The sequence below is a fragment of the Cydia fagiglandana genome, chromosome 12, assembly GCF_963556715.1.
Source record: "Cydia fagiglandana chromosome 12, ilCydFagi1.1, whole genome shotgun sequence".
NCBI classification, from domain to species: Eukaryota; Metazoa; Arthropoda; class Insecta; order Lepidoptera; family Tortricidae; genus Cydia; species Cydia fagiglandana.
In genome coordinates, this window is record NC_085943.1 from 4,298,906 (window position 1) to 4,312,923 (window position 14,018).

The 14,018-nt window shown below is 38.6% G+C and overlaps 1 protein-coding gene across 2 annotated transcripts in view; it reads left to right on the top strand.

Annotated features, from left to right (window-relative positions):
- Positions 1–1,418: 1,418 nt before the first annotated feature.
- Positions 1,419–14,018, top strand: part of LOC134669415 (solute carrier family 22 member 1-like) — a 39,355-nt gene continuing 26,755 nt past the window's right edge. Inside the window, exon 1 of one of the 2 annotated variants that reach the window (XM_063526985.1) lies at positions 1,419–1,683. The gene's annotated coding sequence lies outside the window, so the exon portion shown is untranslated. The remainder of the gene's footprint in view (positions 1,684–14,018) is intronic. The other variant, XM_063526983.1, reaches the window with a different exon arrangement.

Sequence of the window (14,018 nt, forward strand, 5' to 3'; positions counted from 1 at the left end):
TTTTTCGCACTTATATCGTAAATACACCGCAGAGACATGCATGTTAAATAATTAATTATGCAGCTGTTGTCACGAGCAAAACGGCAAAAACGTAGGTACCGTGAGAACCTTATTATTATTACCCGGTCTCCTTCATTAGAAAATGTGGTAATTAAGTTAGTGCGAACATAAGTTACGCTGAGAGGTTCCGTACGAGTATAATACATAATACGTAGTCATGCATGGTCGATTGTTGAGCTATTTATGGTTTTAACTTTCTATAGCGTAAGTATTACCAAAGACATAATATGTAACTTCGTATAAGATTAATAAAGTCTAAGGAAAAAACGTGCCTCGTAAATCAAGAAAAAGTCATTCTCGGATAGATGCCGCACACACCTTTAGCCTATGCTCGGCTAGATGGCGTGACGACACCGTTTCATATTTAACAATTTTAACACATGGATATCAGTGAATGAACATGGATCAATAAAATTATAAAATAATTTATCCATATACATACATTTTTTTGATAATTTTATACGTTTTCGTTTTGAGTTTTAGTCGTGTGTCGACAGATGGCAGTAAATTTACTGTGACTACAAAATTTACTATGACAGGACCCCTCTATACTATCTATTCTTTTTGGTGTTACCTACCTACATAAGTATTGAACACCCAATTTAGCTAGGACCCTAAATGGCTCAACAATCACGTCGCGTGACCGTACATACATATTTGTTACATACTAAATTACTATTCATAAGATTTAAAGCATCAATTAGTTAATTTATCTTTTATCCCTTATTTATTACAGATAGATTAAAACAAACTATTGATGTTAGCACGTTTATGGATAACGCAAATATTATTTATGTATTATAGAAATTTAAAAGAAACAGGTAAATAACACAATAACTACATAAGTTAGTACTTAAGCTTCATTTTGATATTTTCATCACCTAACAATGCAAAAAAAATGGAACATAATAATGTACATATTTTTTTTTAATTTTCAGGTTAGCCAAAACTAAATACAGAACCCTAAAAAGGGCTTATCAACGCACTTGTTAAGTTTGAAGACCATGTGGTGCATTCCTTTTTCAATCGCAAACTATGCACCGTCCATTGCTGCCTGCGCACAGACGCAAAGAATCCCAGCGTCTGAACAGTAGCATTGTAACGCGAGTAAAGCATAACCTCAATACGTTTGGAAAGCGTGCGCCGGTGGCGTGATAAATATGACATTTCACTGTTTGCATTATTCCAAGTCTAACGCGTAGAGGAACCAGTACAAGCGCTTTGCGATTACCCTCTGTTCTTTATGAAATAACGGTTAAAGATACGCTGGTACGTCAAATCCGTAAAATCACCCGCGCTCTGTGCGCAAATAGAGTCGCTTGCGCGCCGGCTGGCTTCCATAGCCAATGCGCTGCGCGCGCCGCGGTTATGCCACAGCGCCACACGCAAACGAAGCAGACGCCGGCCGGTCGTGCGCATAAAAACTATTAAATTCGAAATTCAAATTTGCCAAACGCTCCCGAATTCTTGAACAGTGTTTAACAGAAACATCACATACTAACAGTTTGTGAACACGTGATTAAACTATATTTGTGAAAATCTATGCAACTCTAGTGATTCTGTTCCTAGTTCTCTAGTGTTCTGGGTCACGGAATATTGATGAATTAGTGAAGCAATTGTACTGTAAGTATTGTTTTGCTTTTAGTGTTGTATTATTTGCCTTTAACGCTTCATTATTAAATTGGAGACATTTGAGGTTAACTGCTTTATTTAGAATGCCTTTATAATTTTGTCCCGAGGAAGATGGTTAAATCAGTTCAAGTGTGGTTTTTGCTCGAACTCGCACGCAGGTAAAGCAATTCGGGTTGTAAGTCTTCCGTTAAGTCAATTATCTTTAATTTTTATCTTTGTTAGAACATACCTACGGCACGTTTCAATTGCACACTTTATTTAATAATAATATGTCGATACAGACTCAATGCTAGTGAAATAAAAACTATAATTTATTGAGGATGACTTATGACATTAAAACGTCACATAGACTGTAGAACTGCGAATAGAGCGACAAACTGTTTTGCACAAGGATTTCAGAGATCTAATGGATTTTTAGAGAAGTTTGACAGTTATCTATGAGGTGTCAGCTGTTTGTCTCATGTTTGTTTAAACCTGATCGATCCCTCAAAATGTTGTTGAAGTCTCCCGCCATCTCTAAGACAGCAGTGGAGCTATATTTATTAAAATCACCTCTTTTGCAAATATGATTGATAAAATTAGAGAATCCACTGCAACTCTACACTAGGTTAATAGACTTGACTTGTCTCTTGCCTCGTACGCTGACAACTTTGACACGTTATTATGTATATTATCACTTATTTTTGCAATTAGGCATGATAGTCTGGGGCATTCACCTTGAGTCAGCCCTCGATGTTTATAAATCCCCGGTCGCATGTTTCACTTCACTTGACTCTATGTTTGTCAAATACTGCTTTATTTTTTAAACCTTCTTTGAGAAATGGAAAGTCAATGATTGCGATGTTTATAATTCACCAAAACTACTCTACATTTCTGATGCCCATTTTTGCTTTTGAGAGCACTGGTATTATGGAAAACTGACCTAATGGATCAATAAATAAAAACTCTATAATATTACCTTCAGTAGATGGCGCTGACAATGTCTGACATTTTAGTTGTCGTTGGATTATCAACCCAACGGTTTGAAGCGGAAAGCACAAAATCACATGACGCACTAATTCTTGTCCGACTTTTGATAACTATTATTTCATTTGTCTGTGCAATTATATGACTCACTCGTCCAACGTTTTACTAAATATATAAGTACCTAATGACGTTTAATCCCATTAACAGCCTTGTTATCCTGGTACACACCACAACCTGAGGGCCTACCGCGAACCACGTTCGACGTGTTGCCTCCCTTTCACACTTACGTACGAGTTTACAAGTGTGACAGGGAGGCAACATTTCGAACGCGGTTCGCGGTAGGCCCTCTGAGTGTCTAGTGGAATCGGGGGGCGTCGTGGTAGAATGTTCACGATCCCATGACGCCTCCCCGAACGGCATATTGTGGGAAACGCCGGCGTGGGTTTAGTGGGTACGTGGGTAGGCTCCTTCCCCTCTTCACAATTAAAAAGAGCTGAGAGGTGGGCGTCCCATATACCCTCCCATAATGGGCCCACCTCAAGTTAGGGGACGACGCGTAACAGCATTCCCGCATCGAAAAAAAAAACAAAAAAGGGGTATCTAGTGCAAAAATAAAAGCAAATTCATTTAATTGGACATTGCCTTTGACCTCTTACACTTCCCATACACCATAGATGCTAAAAACCTGGCAGTCCTATGTATAATGTCAACATCATCCAAATCCCGCAGGAGCATTGGTCACGAAATGAACGTCACGAAAAAATGAAAAAATGACCCGACATCCCAAAAAGTACGCAACATACGTACTAATTATTGATCGTGACGACCTTATTTAGACATGTATGGTATGTATGAGTCATGTAGGTATTTAAATTTTAAAAAGACCTCTGTTAGGTACTGGCTTATCTTCATATGGCGCGACAAGACAAGACGTCTTATTGTGCAAATAATTGTTTTTTAGCATACTGGCACAGATATTTTATTTCGATACTTAGCGCCGCCTGCACCATCCTCCCACTAACCCGGGGTTAACCGGCTAAATCGTTAACCCAGTGTCAAATTGTAACTGGTAACCCTGGTAACTACAGGTTAAACCGGTTAACCCCGGGTTAGTGGCATGGTGCAAGTGACGCTTAGAGTAGGTATTACTACTATTTACTTACCTACTTGCTAAATGTTTAGTAAACCATATTTTTATTGGGTTAATAATGTTTTGATAAACACGATGATGCAATAATTCACGTGTGAGTTTTGTCCAGGTCATTACACTCTTCTTTCTCACGGAGTCGATGTTTTTGCAAATGCCTGCATTCGTTTTTAGGGTTCCGTACCCAAAGGGTAAAACGGGACCCTATTACTAAGACTTCGCTGTCCGTCCGTCCGTCCGTCTATCCGTCTGTCTGTCACCAGGCTGTATCTCACGAACCGTGATAGCTAGACAGTTGAAATTTTCACAGATGATGTATTTCTGTTGCCGCTATAACAACAAATACTAAATACAGAATAAAATAAAGATTTAAGTGGAGCTCCCATACAGCAAACGTGATTTTTGACCAAAGTTAAGCAACGTCGGGCGTGGTCAGTACTTGGATGGGTGACCGTTTTCTTTTTGCATTTTTTCCGTTTTTTTTTGCTTTATGGTACGGAACTCTTCGTGCGCGAGTCCGACTCGCACTTGCCCGGTTTTTATACTGTAGGTAACAATAGCCATCGTCTATTATTAGACAACGCCTAAAATGACAATGGGATTGTATGCCTTTGTGTCAACATTGCGTAATTCGTATAGGTTCCGTTAACAAAACTAGAAAAAAAATAGTCGGTTATGAGCAGCTGCAGTATTACAGTGGTCACTATTATCATCGTACATTATTATTTAATACATAATGACTAGAGAAAGAATTTCATAGCACATAATCAGATATTAGAAGGCTTTTAAGGAAGGAAGGAAGGAAATTTACCATTGCAGTCAGTAAAATCAATTTTTTGTTTTTTTTTTTTCTGATGCAGAGTTTTAAAGATTAATCCTCAAAATTCTATGAAGTGGCAATGAAGCTTGAGTTCAATTTGGTTCATTCAAGAGATAAAAAAAATCAGGTACACATACATTTTATTGCAAAATTACTAGCGGTATTATGTATAACTTCAGAAACTGAAATAATGTTTCTAACGAAAAACACTTGAACTCTACTTACGAGTACATTAATTGCCAAAATATGGCGACATCTTTGACAAAATACACAAAAAGATCATTTTAGATGGTACGGAAATATAGTTAAATGAAAAGAGTGACAGACGCTGGCTGCAGACCGAAGAATACAAGACGAACGTGAAATTTTGTTCACTTCTGGAGATATTGTACCAAATTGCTCTGACTCTGATTGTTGTTACCCAGCAGAGTTGTCACTACTAGAGTCATGCCCGAAGTAGGTAGCTATATACTTCATGATTAGGGTCAATTTTGGTGTAGAGCTTATACTATCTAAGGAATAGACCAATTTAACATAATGAAAATCAACAATTATCTTTAATATTGTCGCTGTGTCGCGCCTCATCGACGATCGTCACGTTTTTCCCTTCAACTAGGATAGACAAGGTCTCGGTGTATAAAATCCACAATAATGGTAACATTCCGTTTCTAACCGCAGCTGCACTCCTAGTACTGAACATGTCGCTGTCATTGTCAATTTTCATACTAAAATGAACAGTATTGCAGCTGCAGTTGGAAATGGAATGTCACTTTAAAGGTGACAGTCCACTTCCAACGACAGCTGCATTACTGTTCATTTTACTATGGAAATTGACAATGACAGCGACATGTTCAGTACTAGGAGTGCAGCTGCGGTTAGAAACGGAATGTTACCATAAAGCTTCAAACTTTGAAACTAAACTGAGTCATTGAAGTTCTATTTTTAACTAAAGGTGAATAAACCCGTCAGCCTTGATACAGATTTGATGGCTTCTACACTTACAGATCCACAAAGCAGTTTTACTCGACTATGAAACCTTTATAATTTTCCCCCTATATTCATAAAGTCTATACGTAAACTGGGAGCAGAATTTACTGGTTCGTTTCTGGCGAAGTAATAAAAAACCAGTATAAAATTATCGCCGGTTATAATATAGATGACACACAGGCCAAGGTCAAGTAATACTAGAAAATAATGTTTCGTGAATCAAGCTACTAAGTAAGGTTATTGTCGTCGAGATAACTGTAACTGTGTATTATAATTGCTAATTAAGTTGCCGCTATGAATTAAACTTTTACTAAACATAATTAATAGTGACTTGAAACAGGCGGTGTTTATGACATAATTAATTATGTTTGTATTCAACAATCAATAGACTTAAGTACGTACTACTATTAACTTTGTTATAAATAGTTACTTTACTATGTAATCTTAATGCAAATCATGATTAACAATGAAATAAATGAGTACCTAATTTTTACGCGCTTTAAGAATTAAATCGATTTCTCTAGCATTTTACATTTGCAATGTGGCATGATAAATTAGAAGTTACGTAATTGCTAGGTTTAGATAAAGTACGACAATGGTAATGAATTCATCATCATCATCATCATCTCAGCCATAAGTCGTCCACTGCTGAACATAGGCCTCCCCCTTTGGGGGGTGAAGCCATAATCGCCACGCTTGGCAGGCGGGTTGGCGATCGCAGCCGAGTACACCGAATTTGAGGGAGGCTGCTGCCCGTCCACCGGTGGTCTTGGACGTAGTTTAAGGACATACCCGGGTCCAATCGGGGTCGGGGGTAATGAATTACTATCGAGAAAATCTTTAAAACCGTTAAATTTGGGATGACTGATATGTATTTCATTTATTTTGACACTGACAAAGTTATAACAACTCTCAAAGCCACTGTCGTAAAGTAGTTTTAGTTTGTCGTGAACACAAATCTGTACGGCTACCATCACTTTGGCATTGACATAAACGCTATCGTGAACGTAATTTACTTTCTATATATCTCTTTCGCACTAATATGTCAGTACGAGCGAGATGCATAGAAAGTAAATTACGTTCACGAATTTCACGATAGCGTTATGTCAATGCCAAACTGATGGTAGCCGTATTAATTGGGTTTCTTTTTTTGGTGAATAGATATTATGTGATGCCTTATATTATTATAAATAGGTACCTATCTATAGAATTATGGTCAATCATGGTTATTTTACTGGAAATAATTCACGAATGGAACTAATTTAAAAGTAGGTATCTTCTTGTTAAATTATGTACCTAGGATTTTTTTATTTACCGTCAAACCAGTAATTATGTAAAAACAAAGCATGATGAGTTTTTGTGCAACGTTTTAAGTTTTTTGTCAAAGTCACCTTCATGGCTTGTTTGTATCAATTGAGCGGGTGTCTCTACACGACCTATGATGTAAAAGCTCTAACAATAGCTATTATTATTAGTTCATTAAAAATATAATAGAAAAAGTTATAGGGTACGGTAGGTAAATACGTCTGTAAAAATTATTACATAATAGAGTTATGTGTATTTGATATAAAATAAGTTAATTTAAATAAAAGGCCCCCATTTATGCATTGATATCTGTAAGGTGTATCCGGGTAATATCGAATGTCGGATAATTCCGAAATTCAGATGAAAATTACCCTAAATTCCATCATAATAAAAGTCTCCTTTCGGAATTATCCGACAGTTTTCGACATTCGGAATTACCCGAGTAAACCTTATTGAAATAAGTAGGTATTTTGTTTCGCCACTGTCACTACGATTAGCCACTATCTGGCCACTATAGAATATATAAAAAAAAAAAGTAACGTAACCGTCAAGTTTATAGTTACACATATTCAATTGATTAAATAGAAACTATCGATAATATTGAAACAGTGATAAGTACTTAAGTTTCCTTTGCACACCGTCTAGGTATCTTATTTCTCACATTTATCGACCGAAAATGTTTTAATACCCCAGGCACAGTAAACCACCAACTAAGTTACTTCCTTTTCCTGGTCAATATCACTATCTGTACCTCCATTGAGAATATCACTTCAAAGTCAAAGAAGTACGTACAAAAAACGTCCCGTGAGAAAATGTCATATTAGACGAACATCAGACCGAATATCTATTCCAAATATCGAAAGAGGAGACAGAAGATACGTACTTTTAGACAACTACTTATATAGGTACATTTAAACATAAATATCGTCAAAATGTTTTGTACAATCGTACACACAAAACATTTGGCTGTTATTTTTAACCGACTTCCAAATCCCAAAGGAGGAGGTTATCAATTCGGTTGTATGTTTTTTATTTTTATGTTTGTTACTCCATATCTCCGTCACTACTGGACCGATTTTGAAAATTATTTTTTTGATTGTATGTATATGCATACAGATTGGTCCCGTTTTTGTCAAAATCCAGTTCTGATGATGGGATCCATGAGGAATCGACGGAACTCCTCAAATCTTAAAGGCATACATATGGTGATTTTTGTGTTTTTATCAACAAATCAAGCATATACATTCAAAAACGTGACATTTGATGAAATGGAACTGCTGATGATGATCAGAACGGAACTCTTCAACGACGCATAGTTCACCTTTGGCGATTTGTTATGTTTGTTAAGCAAGTTAAGTTTTTAAGCCACAATTTTGTCAAGCTTGAGTTCTGATGATGGGATCCATAAGAAATCGAGGGAACTCCTCAAATTTTAAAGGCATGCGTATAGAGATTTTTGTATTTTCATCAGAAAATCAAGCATTTCCATTAAAAATTGTCGCATTTGATGAAGTGGAACTGCTGATGATGATCAGAACGGAAATCTTCAACGACGCATAGTTCACGTTTGGCGATTTGTCTTCTTCGTTATGTTTGTTAAGCAAGTTTAGTTTTTAAGCCACATTTCTGTCAAGCTCGAGTTCTGATGATGGGATCCATAAGGAATCGAGGGAACTCCTCAAATCTTAAAGGCATACGTATAGAATTTTTTGTATTTTCATCATAAAATCAAGCATTTACATTAAAAACTGTCGCATTTGATGAAGTGGAACTGCTGATGATGATCAGAACAGAACTCTTCAACGACGCATAGTACATGTTTGGTGATTTCGAATTTCGATTTTGACTTGGACTGGGACCCGGACTCATACCCGGATCCGGTTCGGACCCGGACTCGGACTCGGACTCGGACCCGGACTCGGACCCGGACTCGGACCCGGTCTCGGACCCGGACTCGGACCCGGACCTGGACCCGGACCCGGACTCTGACTCAGAGACCCGGACCTTGACCCGGAAAACCACTATGATACCTAAACTAAATAAACCACTATGATTACCTACCATAAAATGTGGGTATGATGATGCCAAACCCCTCCCGCTCAAACTCCCGTACACCGCACCGCATGCGCCGTTAAGTGGGTTAGGTTAGGTTTGAACTGCGATCCTCACAGAACCGAACAAAAGTGGGTTAGGTTTGGTTAGAACTGCGAGTCTTACAGAAACGAAATGCTACTAGAAAAGTGGGTTTGATTAGGTTCGAACTGCGATCCTCACAGAACCGAACTGCTATCAGAGAAGTGGGTTAGGTTAGGCTAGATAACTACGACCCTTACGGAAACGAAATGCTACTAGAAAGTAGGTACTGGTTTTACCTCCTTTTCTACATAGTGCACCATCTACCATAATCTTTCACCGGGCCCAATAGAGTCGGTTTTTTTTTTCTTAAAAATTATCTTTTTTCAGATCGTTTTGACAGTTCGAAAAAAGAAACTGATTTGACTAGTATTCGACTCACTGTGTTTAGCATGCGATTGAAATAGCGAACGAACAAAGCTTTGTCTCTAAATGCGTGAACTGGATACTTACGTCACTGAAAATTTACCTAAATACGTATAAAAAAAAACCCGAGTTACTTCAGTGCGAGCATTGCCCCTTGTCGTTATTATTGTTATACTAACAATTATTTTTACATTGTATCGCGACATGTAGTTTGATGGTGACAGTCGGGTGGCAACTGCAATTCGAAGGTTCAATCCGTCACTAATTTTATCAAGGAAAATGATAGTAACAGCACGTACGTTAACGCCGCAGCAGTAACTAACTACTAACTATTTTGGCTCAGCGATCCAAAGAGAATCTTGGCCTCCGAAACGAGAGCGTGCCACCTGTCCCGATCCTGCGCAACTTCCTGCCAGTTACTGACGCGAAGCTGAAGCAGATCCGCCGCCACACTGTCTTCCCAGCGATACCTGGGCCGACCCACTGGACGGCTACCAGTCGGTCGTCCCAAGAACGCCTTTTTGACAGCCCGATCCTCTCCCATTCTGAGTAGGTGACCGAACCAGCGAAGTCTGTGCGCTTTCGTTTCGCCGATGATATTGGGTTCGGCCACTAACTCCTCGATCTTGGCATTTTTCCGGATCCTCCAGGTGCCGTCATCTCTCTGAATAGGTCCCAGGATCTTGCGAAAAACTTTTCTCTCTGCTACCAGGAGCTGACCATCTTCTTTTAGTGTTAGGGACCAGGCCTCACAGCCATACATTAGGATAGGCCGTATAACGGTTTTATATATCCGTAACTTTGTATGTTTGCTGAGAAGCCTGGACACCAACACTTTGTGGAGGGCTGCACTGCACCGCAGGGCGTTTTGGATGCGTATGTTGATCTCCTCCTCTCTGGTGTTTGTGTCGGTAACAGTGCATCCCAGGTACCGAAACTTCTCAACTCCACGGTAGACGGTACCCCCCACATGAAGACTATCACGCTGGATGCGTGTATTCTTGTAACGTTTCATGTGGAGGTTTTCAGTTTTTGCCTGGTTGATCCTGAGACCTAAACTAGAGGCCTCTCGTTCCAGGACACTAGCTGCCTCCGCTACCTGTTCACGGCTCTCCCCTAATAAAGCTATGTAGGTCATCTGCGTACCCCACCACCTTGTGCCTGCCGTTCAGCTCTACCCCTATGTCCAACACTAAAACTTTCCGGACAACATATTCTAGGGCTAGATTGAAGAGCACAGGCGATAGGGCATCCCCTTGCTTTAGGCCGGTCATAACCGTGAATTCTTCAGACAGCTCATCCCCTACTCTGACTCGCATTCTGCTCTCTTTAGACAGCTCATCCCCTACTCTGACTCGCATCAATAATGCAGCTGCAGTTGCCATACGGCAACAATATTCGGATAACAACCCCATGAAACGCAGCAGTGTTATATGTAGTTGACGCAAACCAAACTGACGACCGCATATCACTATCTCTGTTACCCTACCTACGACCACGTGAGCGTGAATGAGAAGTTTTACGACCCCGGTCGTCACCATAGGTGTTACTGTTGCAACGTTACTGCTCAAGTCAAAGTCATCAAGGACTTGATTTGATGTCTTTGCCGCATTGCCGTCGCGATTAGAACGTTCAATCTGTTGCTTATTAACATGCATGATGCATGCATGTATTGTTGCATGTTGTTGTTGTTTGTTTGTTGTTGTTGTTGTTGTTGTTGTTGTTGTTGTTGTTGTTGTTGCTGTTGTTCTTGTTGTTGTTGTTGTTGTTGTTGTTGTTCAAGGAGTTTAACGGTGACTTCGCCCTCGTCTACAGTCGTAATGCAATGCAAAACTTTTCCAAGAAATAAAATTATTAGACAATTATTATGGCATATTGTGACGTGTACACCCAGCCGCGAATTGCATGGTCGCTTTACGTGTGAATTCATTCAGAATTTAAAAGGTATCCATACAATTTTGCAGTTCGATGTATCTACTTATGTATGAGTATATATTTGTAAGAAAAGTAGCGATTATTATTCCAGTGCTTGAGGCCTTAGAAACATTGTTGCCGTATTGTTATCATTAAATCAATAATAAATCTACAATATATAAGTACGAACTGCTATCTTTCGGTTCAGAGGGTTATCTTGGCCTCAGGTCATCGATATAATCATTGAACTATTGACTTTTCTCGCATAATACGGAGTAAGTAGATGGATGAAAGTGCCAATAATTATGTAAACAAGAGCGTAATAATTTAGGACTATTTGTAACTAAGTTTGATAACGAACTTTACATTGTATCGCAACATGTGAAACTTTTACAGTAAAAGTGAAGTAAAAGTTTTTCACATAAGTAATTATATAACAACAGTCATTTACCTACATGTTCGTTGCGAGCAGTGGCGTAGCGTGAACTAATCTAGCCGTAGGCTTAGGGTATCATTCCATTTCCAACGACAGCTGCACTTGTGTCAATTTTACTATGGAAATTGACAATGACAGCGACGCGTTTAGTACCGGTAGTGCAGCTGCGGTTAGAAATGGAATGTTACCATAAGTCGTATCTGCGAGGCCCTTTTCTTTTAATGTGTATTTATTGCCGAGTTATTAAAAAGGGTTGGCTTCTGCGAGGCCCCCTTAAGTGCGAGGCCACTTCGCCCACGCCTAGCTACGCCACTGGTTGCAAGTTATGTAAGTAAAGTAATGAAAAATGAAAAAATGTTTATGGGGTTAAACAGTACAATTTGAATATAATTACACTTGAGTCCTCCTTGTATGATATGTATACCTGTATTAGGAGAACCCGCTCTGTATTAATGTATGTAGGTACATAATTTTAATTCAGCTTAGTTATGCTATATTTTTATTAATTATTAAATATATTTATTGTTGTTTAAAGCGCAAAACCATGGTTATCTATTTTTTCTGTTATTTTCTTAAGTTCGATCCATGACCGCTTTTATACAATTTAATTAATCTACTTAATGGAAACAACCCCAGCCATTATTTAGTCGTAACCTATTTCCACTACATTGTATATCTTATAATGTGCGTTTATTTCCATTAGCACAAGGATGCTTGTCCTCTTTATTGAGTCAGTCATTTTATTACCTTCATTAGTTTATATCATAATTAATATTTATATGAGTATTTAGGTATCTGTTATTTCTTTCACTTTATACAGATGGTAGAATTACAATTTTGAATTGTATAAGTATGACCATAGAACTCGATTCCCAAATGCTTAGCTAATTTAAATGGATTAAGCACCGTACCCTACAGATGTATTTAGAAGAAACATAGCAAATTAACTTTTCTGACAATACAAATTGTAATTTCGCTAGTAGACGTCTCTGTCTGCTTTGTACAATAAATACTCGTTTACATTAATTTGCACGTAATAACCATTTACAGTATTGGTAGGTAATATTTTCTTTATTCATCTTTCGTCTAAAGTTAGGTTAATTTTAATATGAATATAAAAGTTAAATATAAAAACACTTACAAAACAATAAAAAATACATATAAACACATTATAAAAAACCTAACCTAGGGTGCCGCCGGCAGCGGGGCAGGGCCCAAGCTGCCGGTGGTCAGGGCCGCAGAGTGAGGAACCGACGTACTATACGCGCCGTGTCCAAAATTACCGCCTTCTGCATCTGACCCTTGATCCAACCACTCAGCGAGAGTCTCTCTAGGTGTTGGTCGAGACTCTTCGCTATGAGAGTAGGTAATATTATTATTATTATGTAATACTACTACTAGTAGTGTTTACTATTGGTAGGTAATATTATTATTATGTAATATGGGTTTTTCCAAACTGCCAAAGTTGCGGAAGATTAGAAGAACACATGATTAGAACTGGGACTGAGTTCCAATTTACAAAATTTCTATTAGTAATATAATATTTTATTACTCGAAGTGCTCCTCCCTCGCACCAATATAAAATTGAATTTATGAAACGAAATTACGAGTGATATCAAAACGCGATCATATTGACATCGATTTGTCAGTTTGCATCGGCTTCCTGCTTGTCATCGTCATACTAGATGTTAGTTATTTCGATTTTGTAAACTTTTTTTTCACCAAATCGTAACCACCAAGGACGAAAGGCATATTCGATAAGTCCATTAGTAAAATTCACACTGATGATGAAACGGCCTTGACTCTGATCAGGCAAGACAAGTATAGTCGTGATCAATTCATTTGATCACTTAAAGTCTAATATGTATGAAGTACATATAGGTAGGTTAAGACCAGTCATATTTCAAATTAAGAACACGTGCGCTATGTAATTAATACATTGGACTCCATGACAAACCAATCAACCTATGTATATATACCTACAATACCTACATCTACAAATGCTTGGTTGCATTGAGCTATAGATACAGGAACCACCCAAAAACACGTTAGCACTAAAATGTCAGCGAACGGTCTCATAGCGAAGAGTCTCGACCAACACCTAGAGAGACTCTCGCTGGGTGATTGGATCAAGGGTCAGATGCAGAAGGCGGTAATTTTGGACACGGCGCGTATAGTAAGTACGTCGGTTCCTCACTCTGCGACCTTGACCACCGCACCGGCAGCTTGGGCCCTGCACCGCTGCTGGCGGC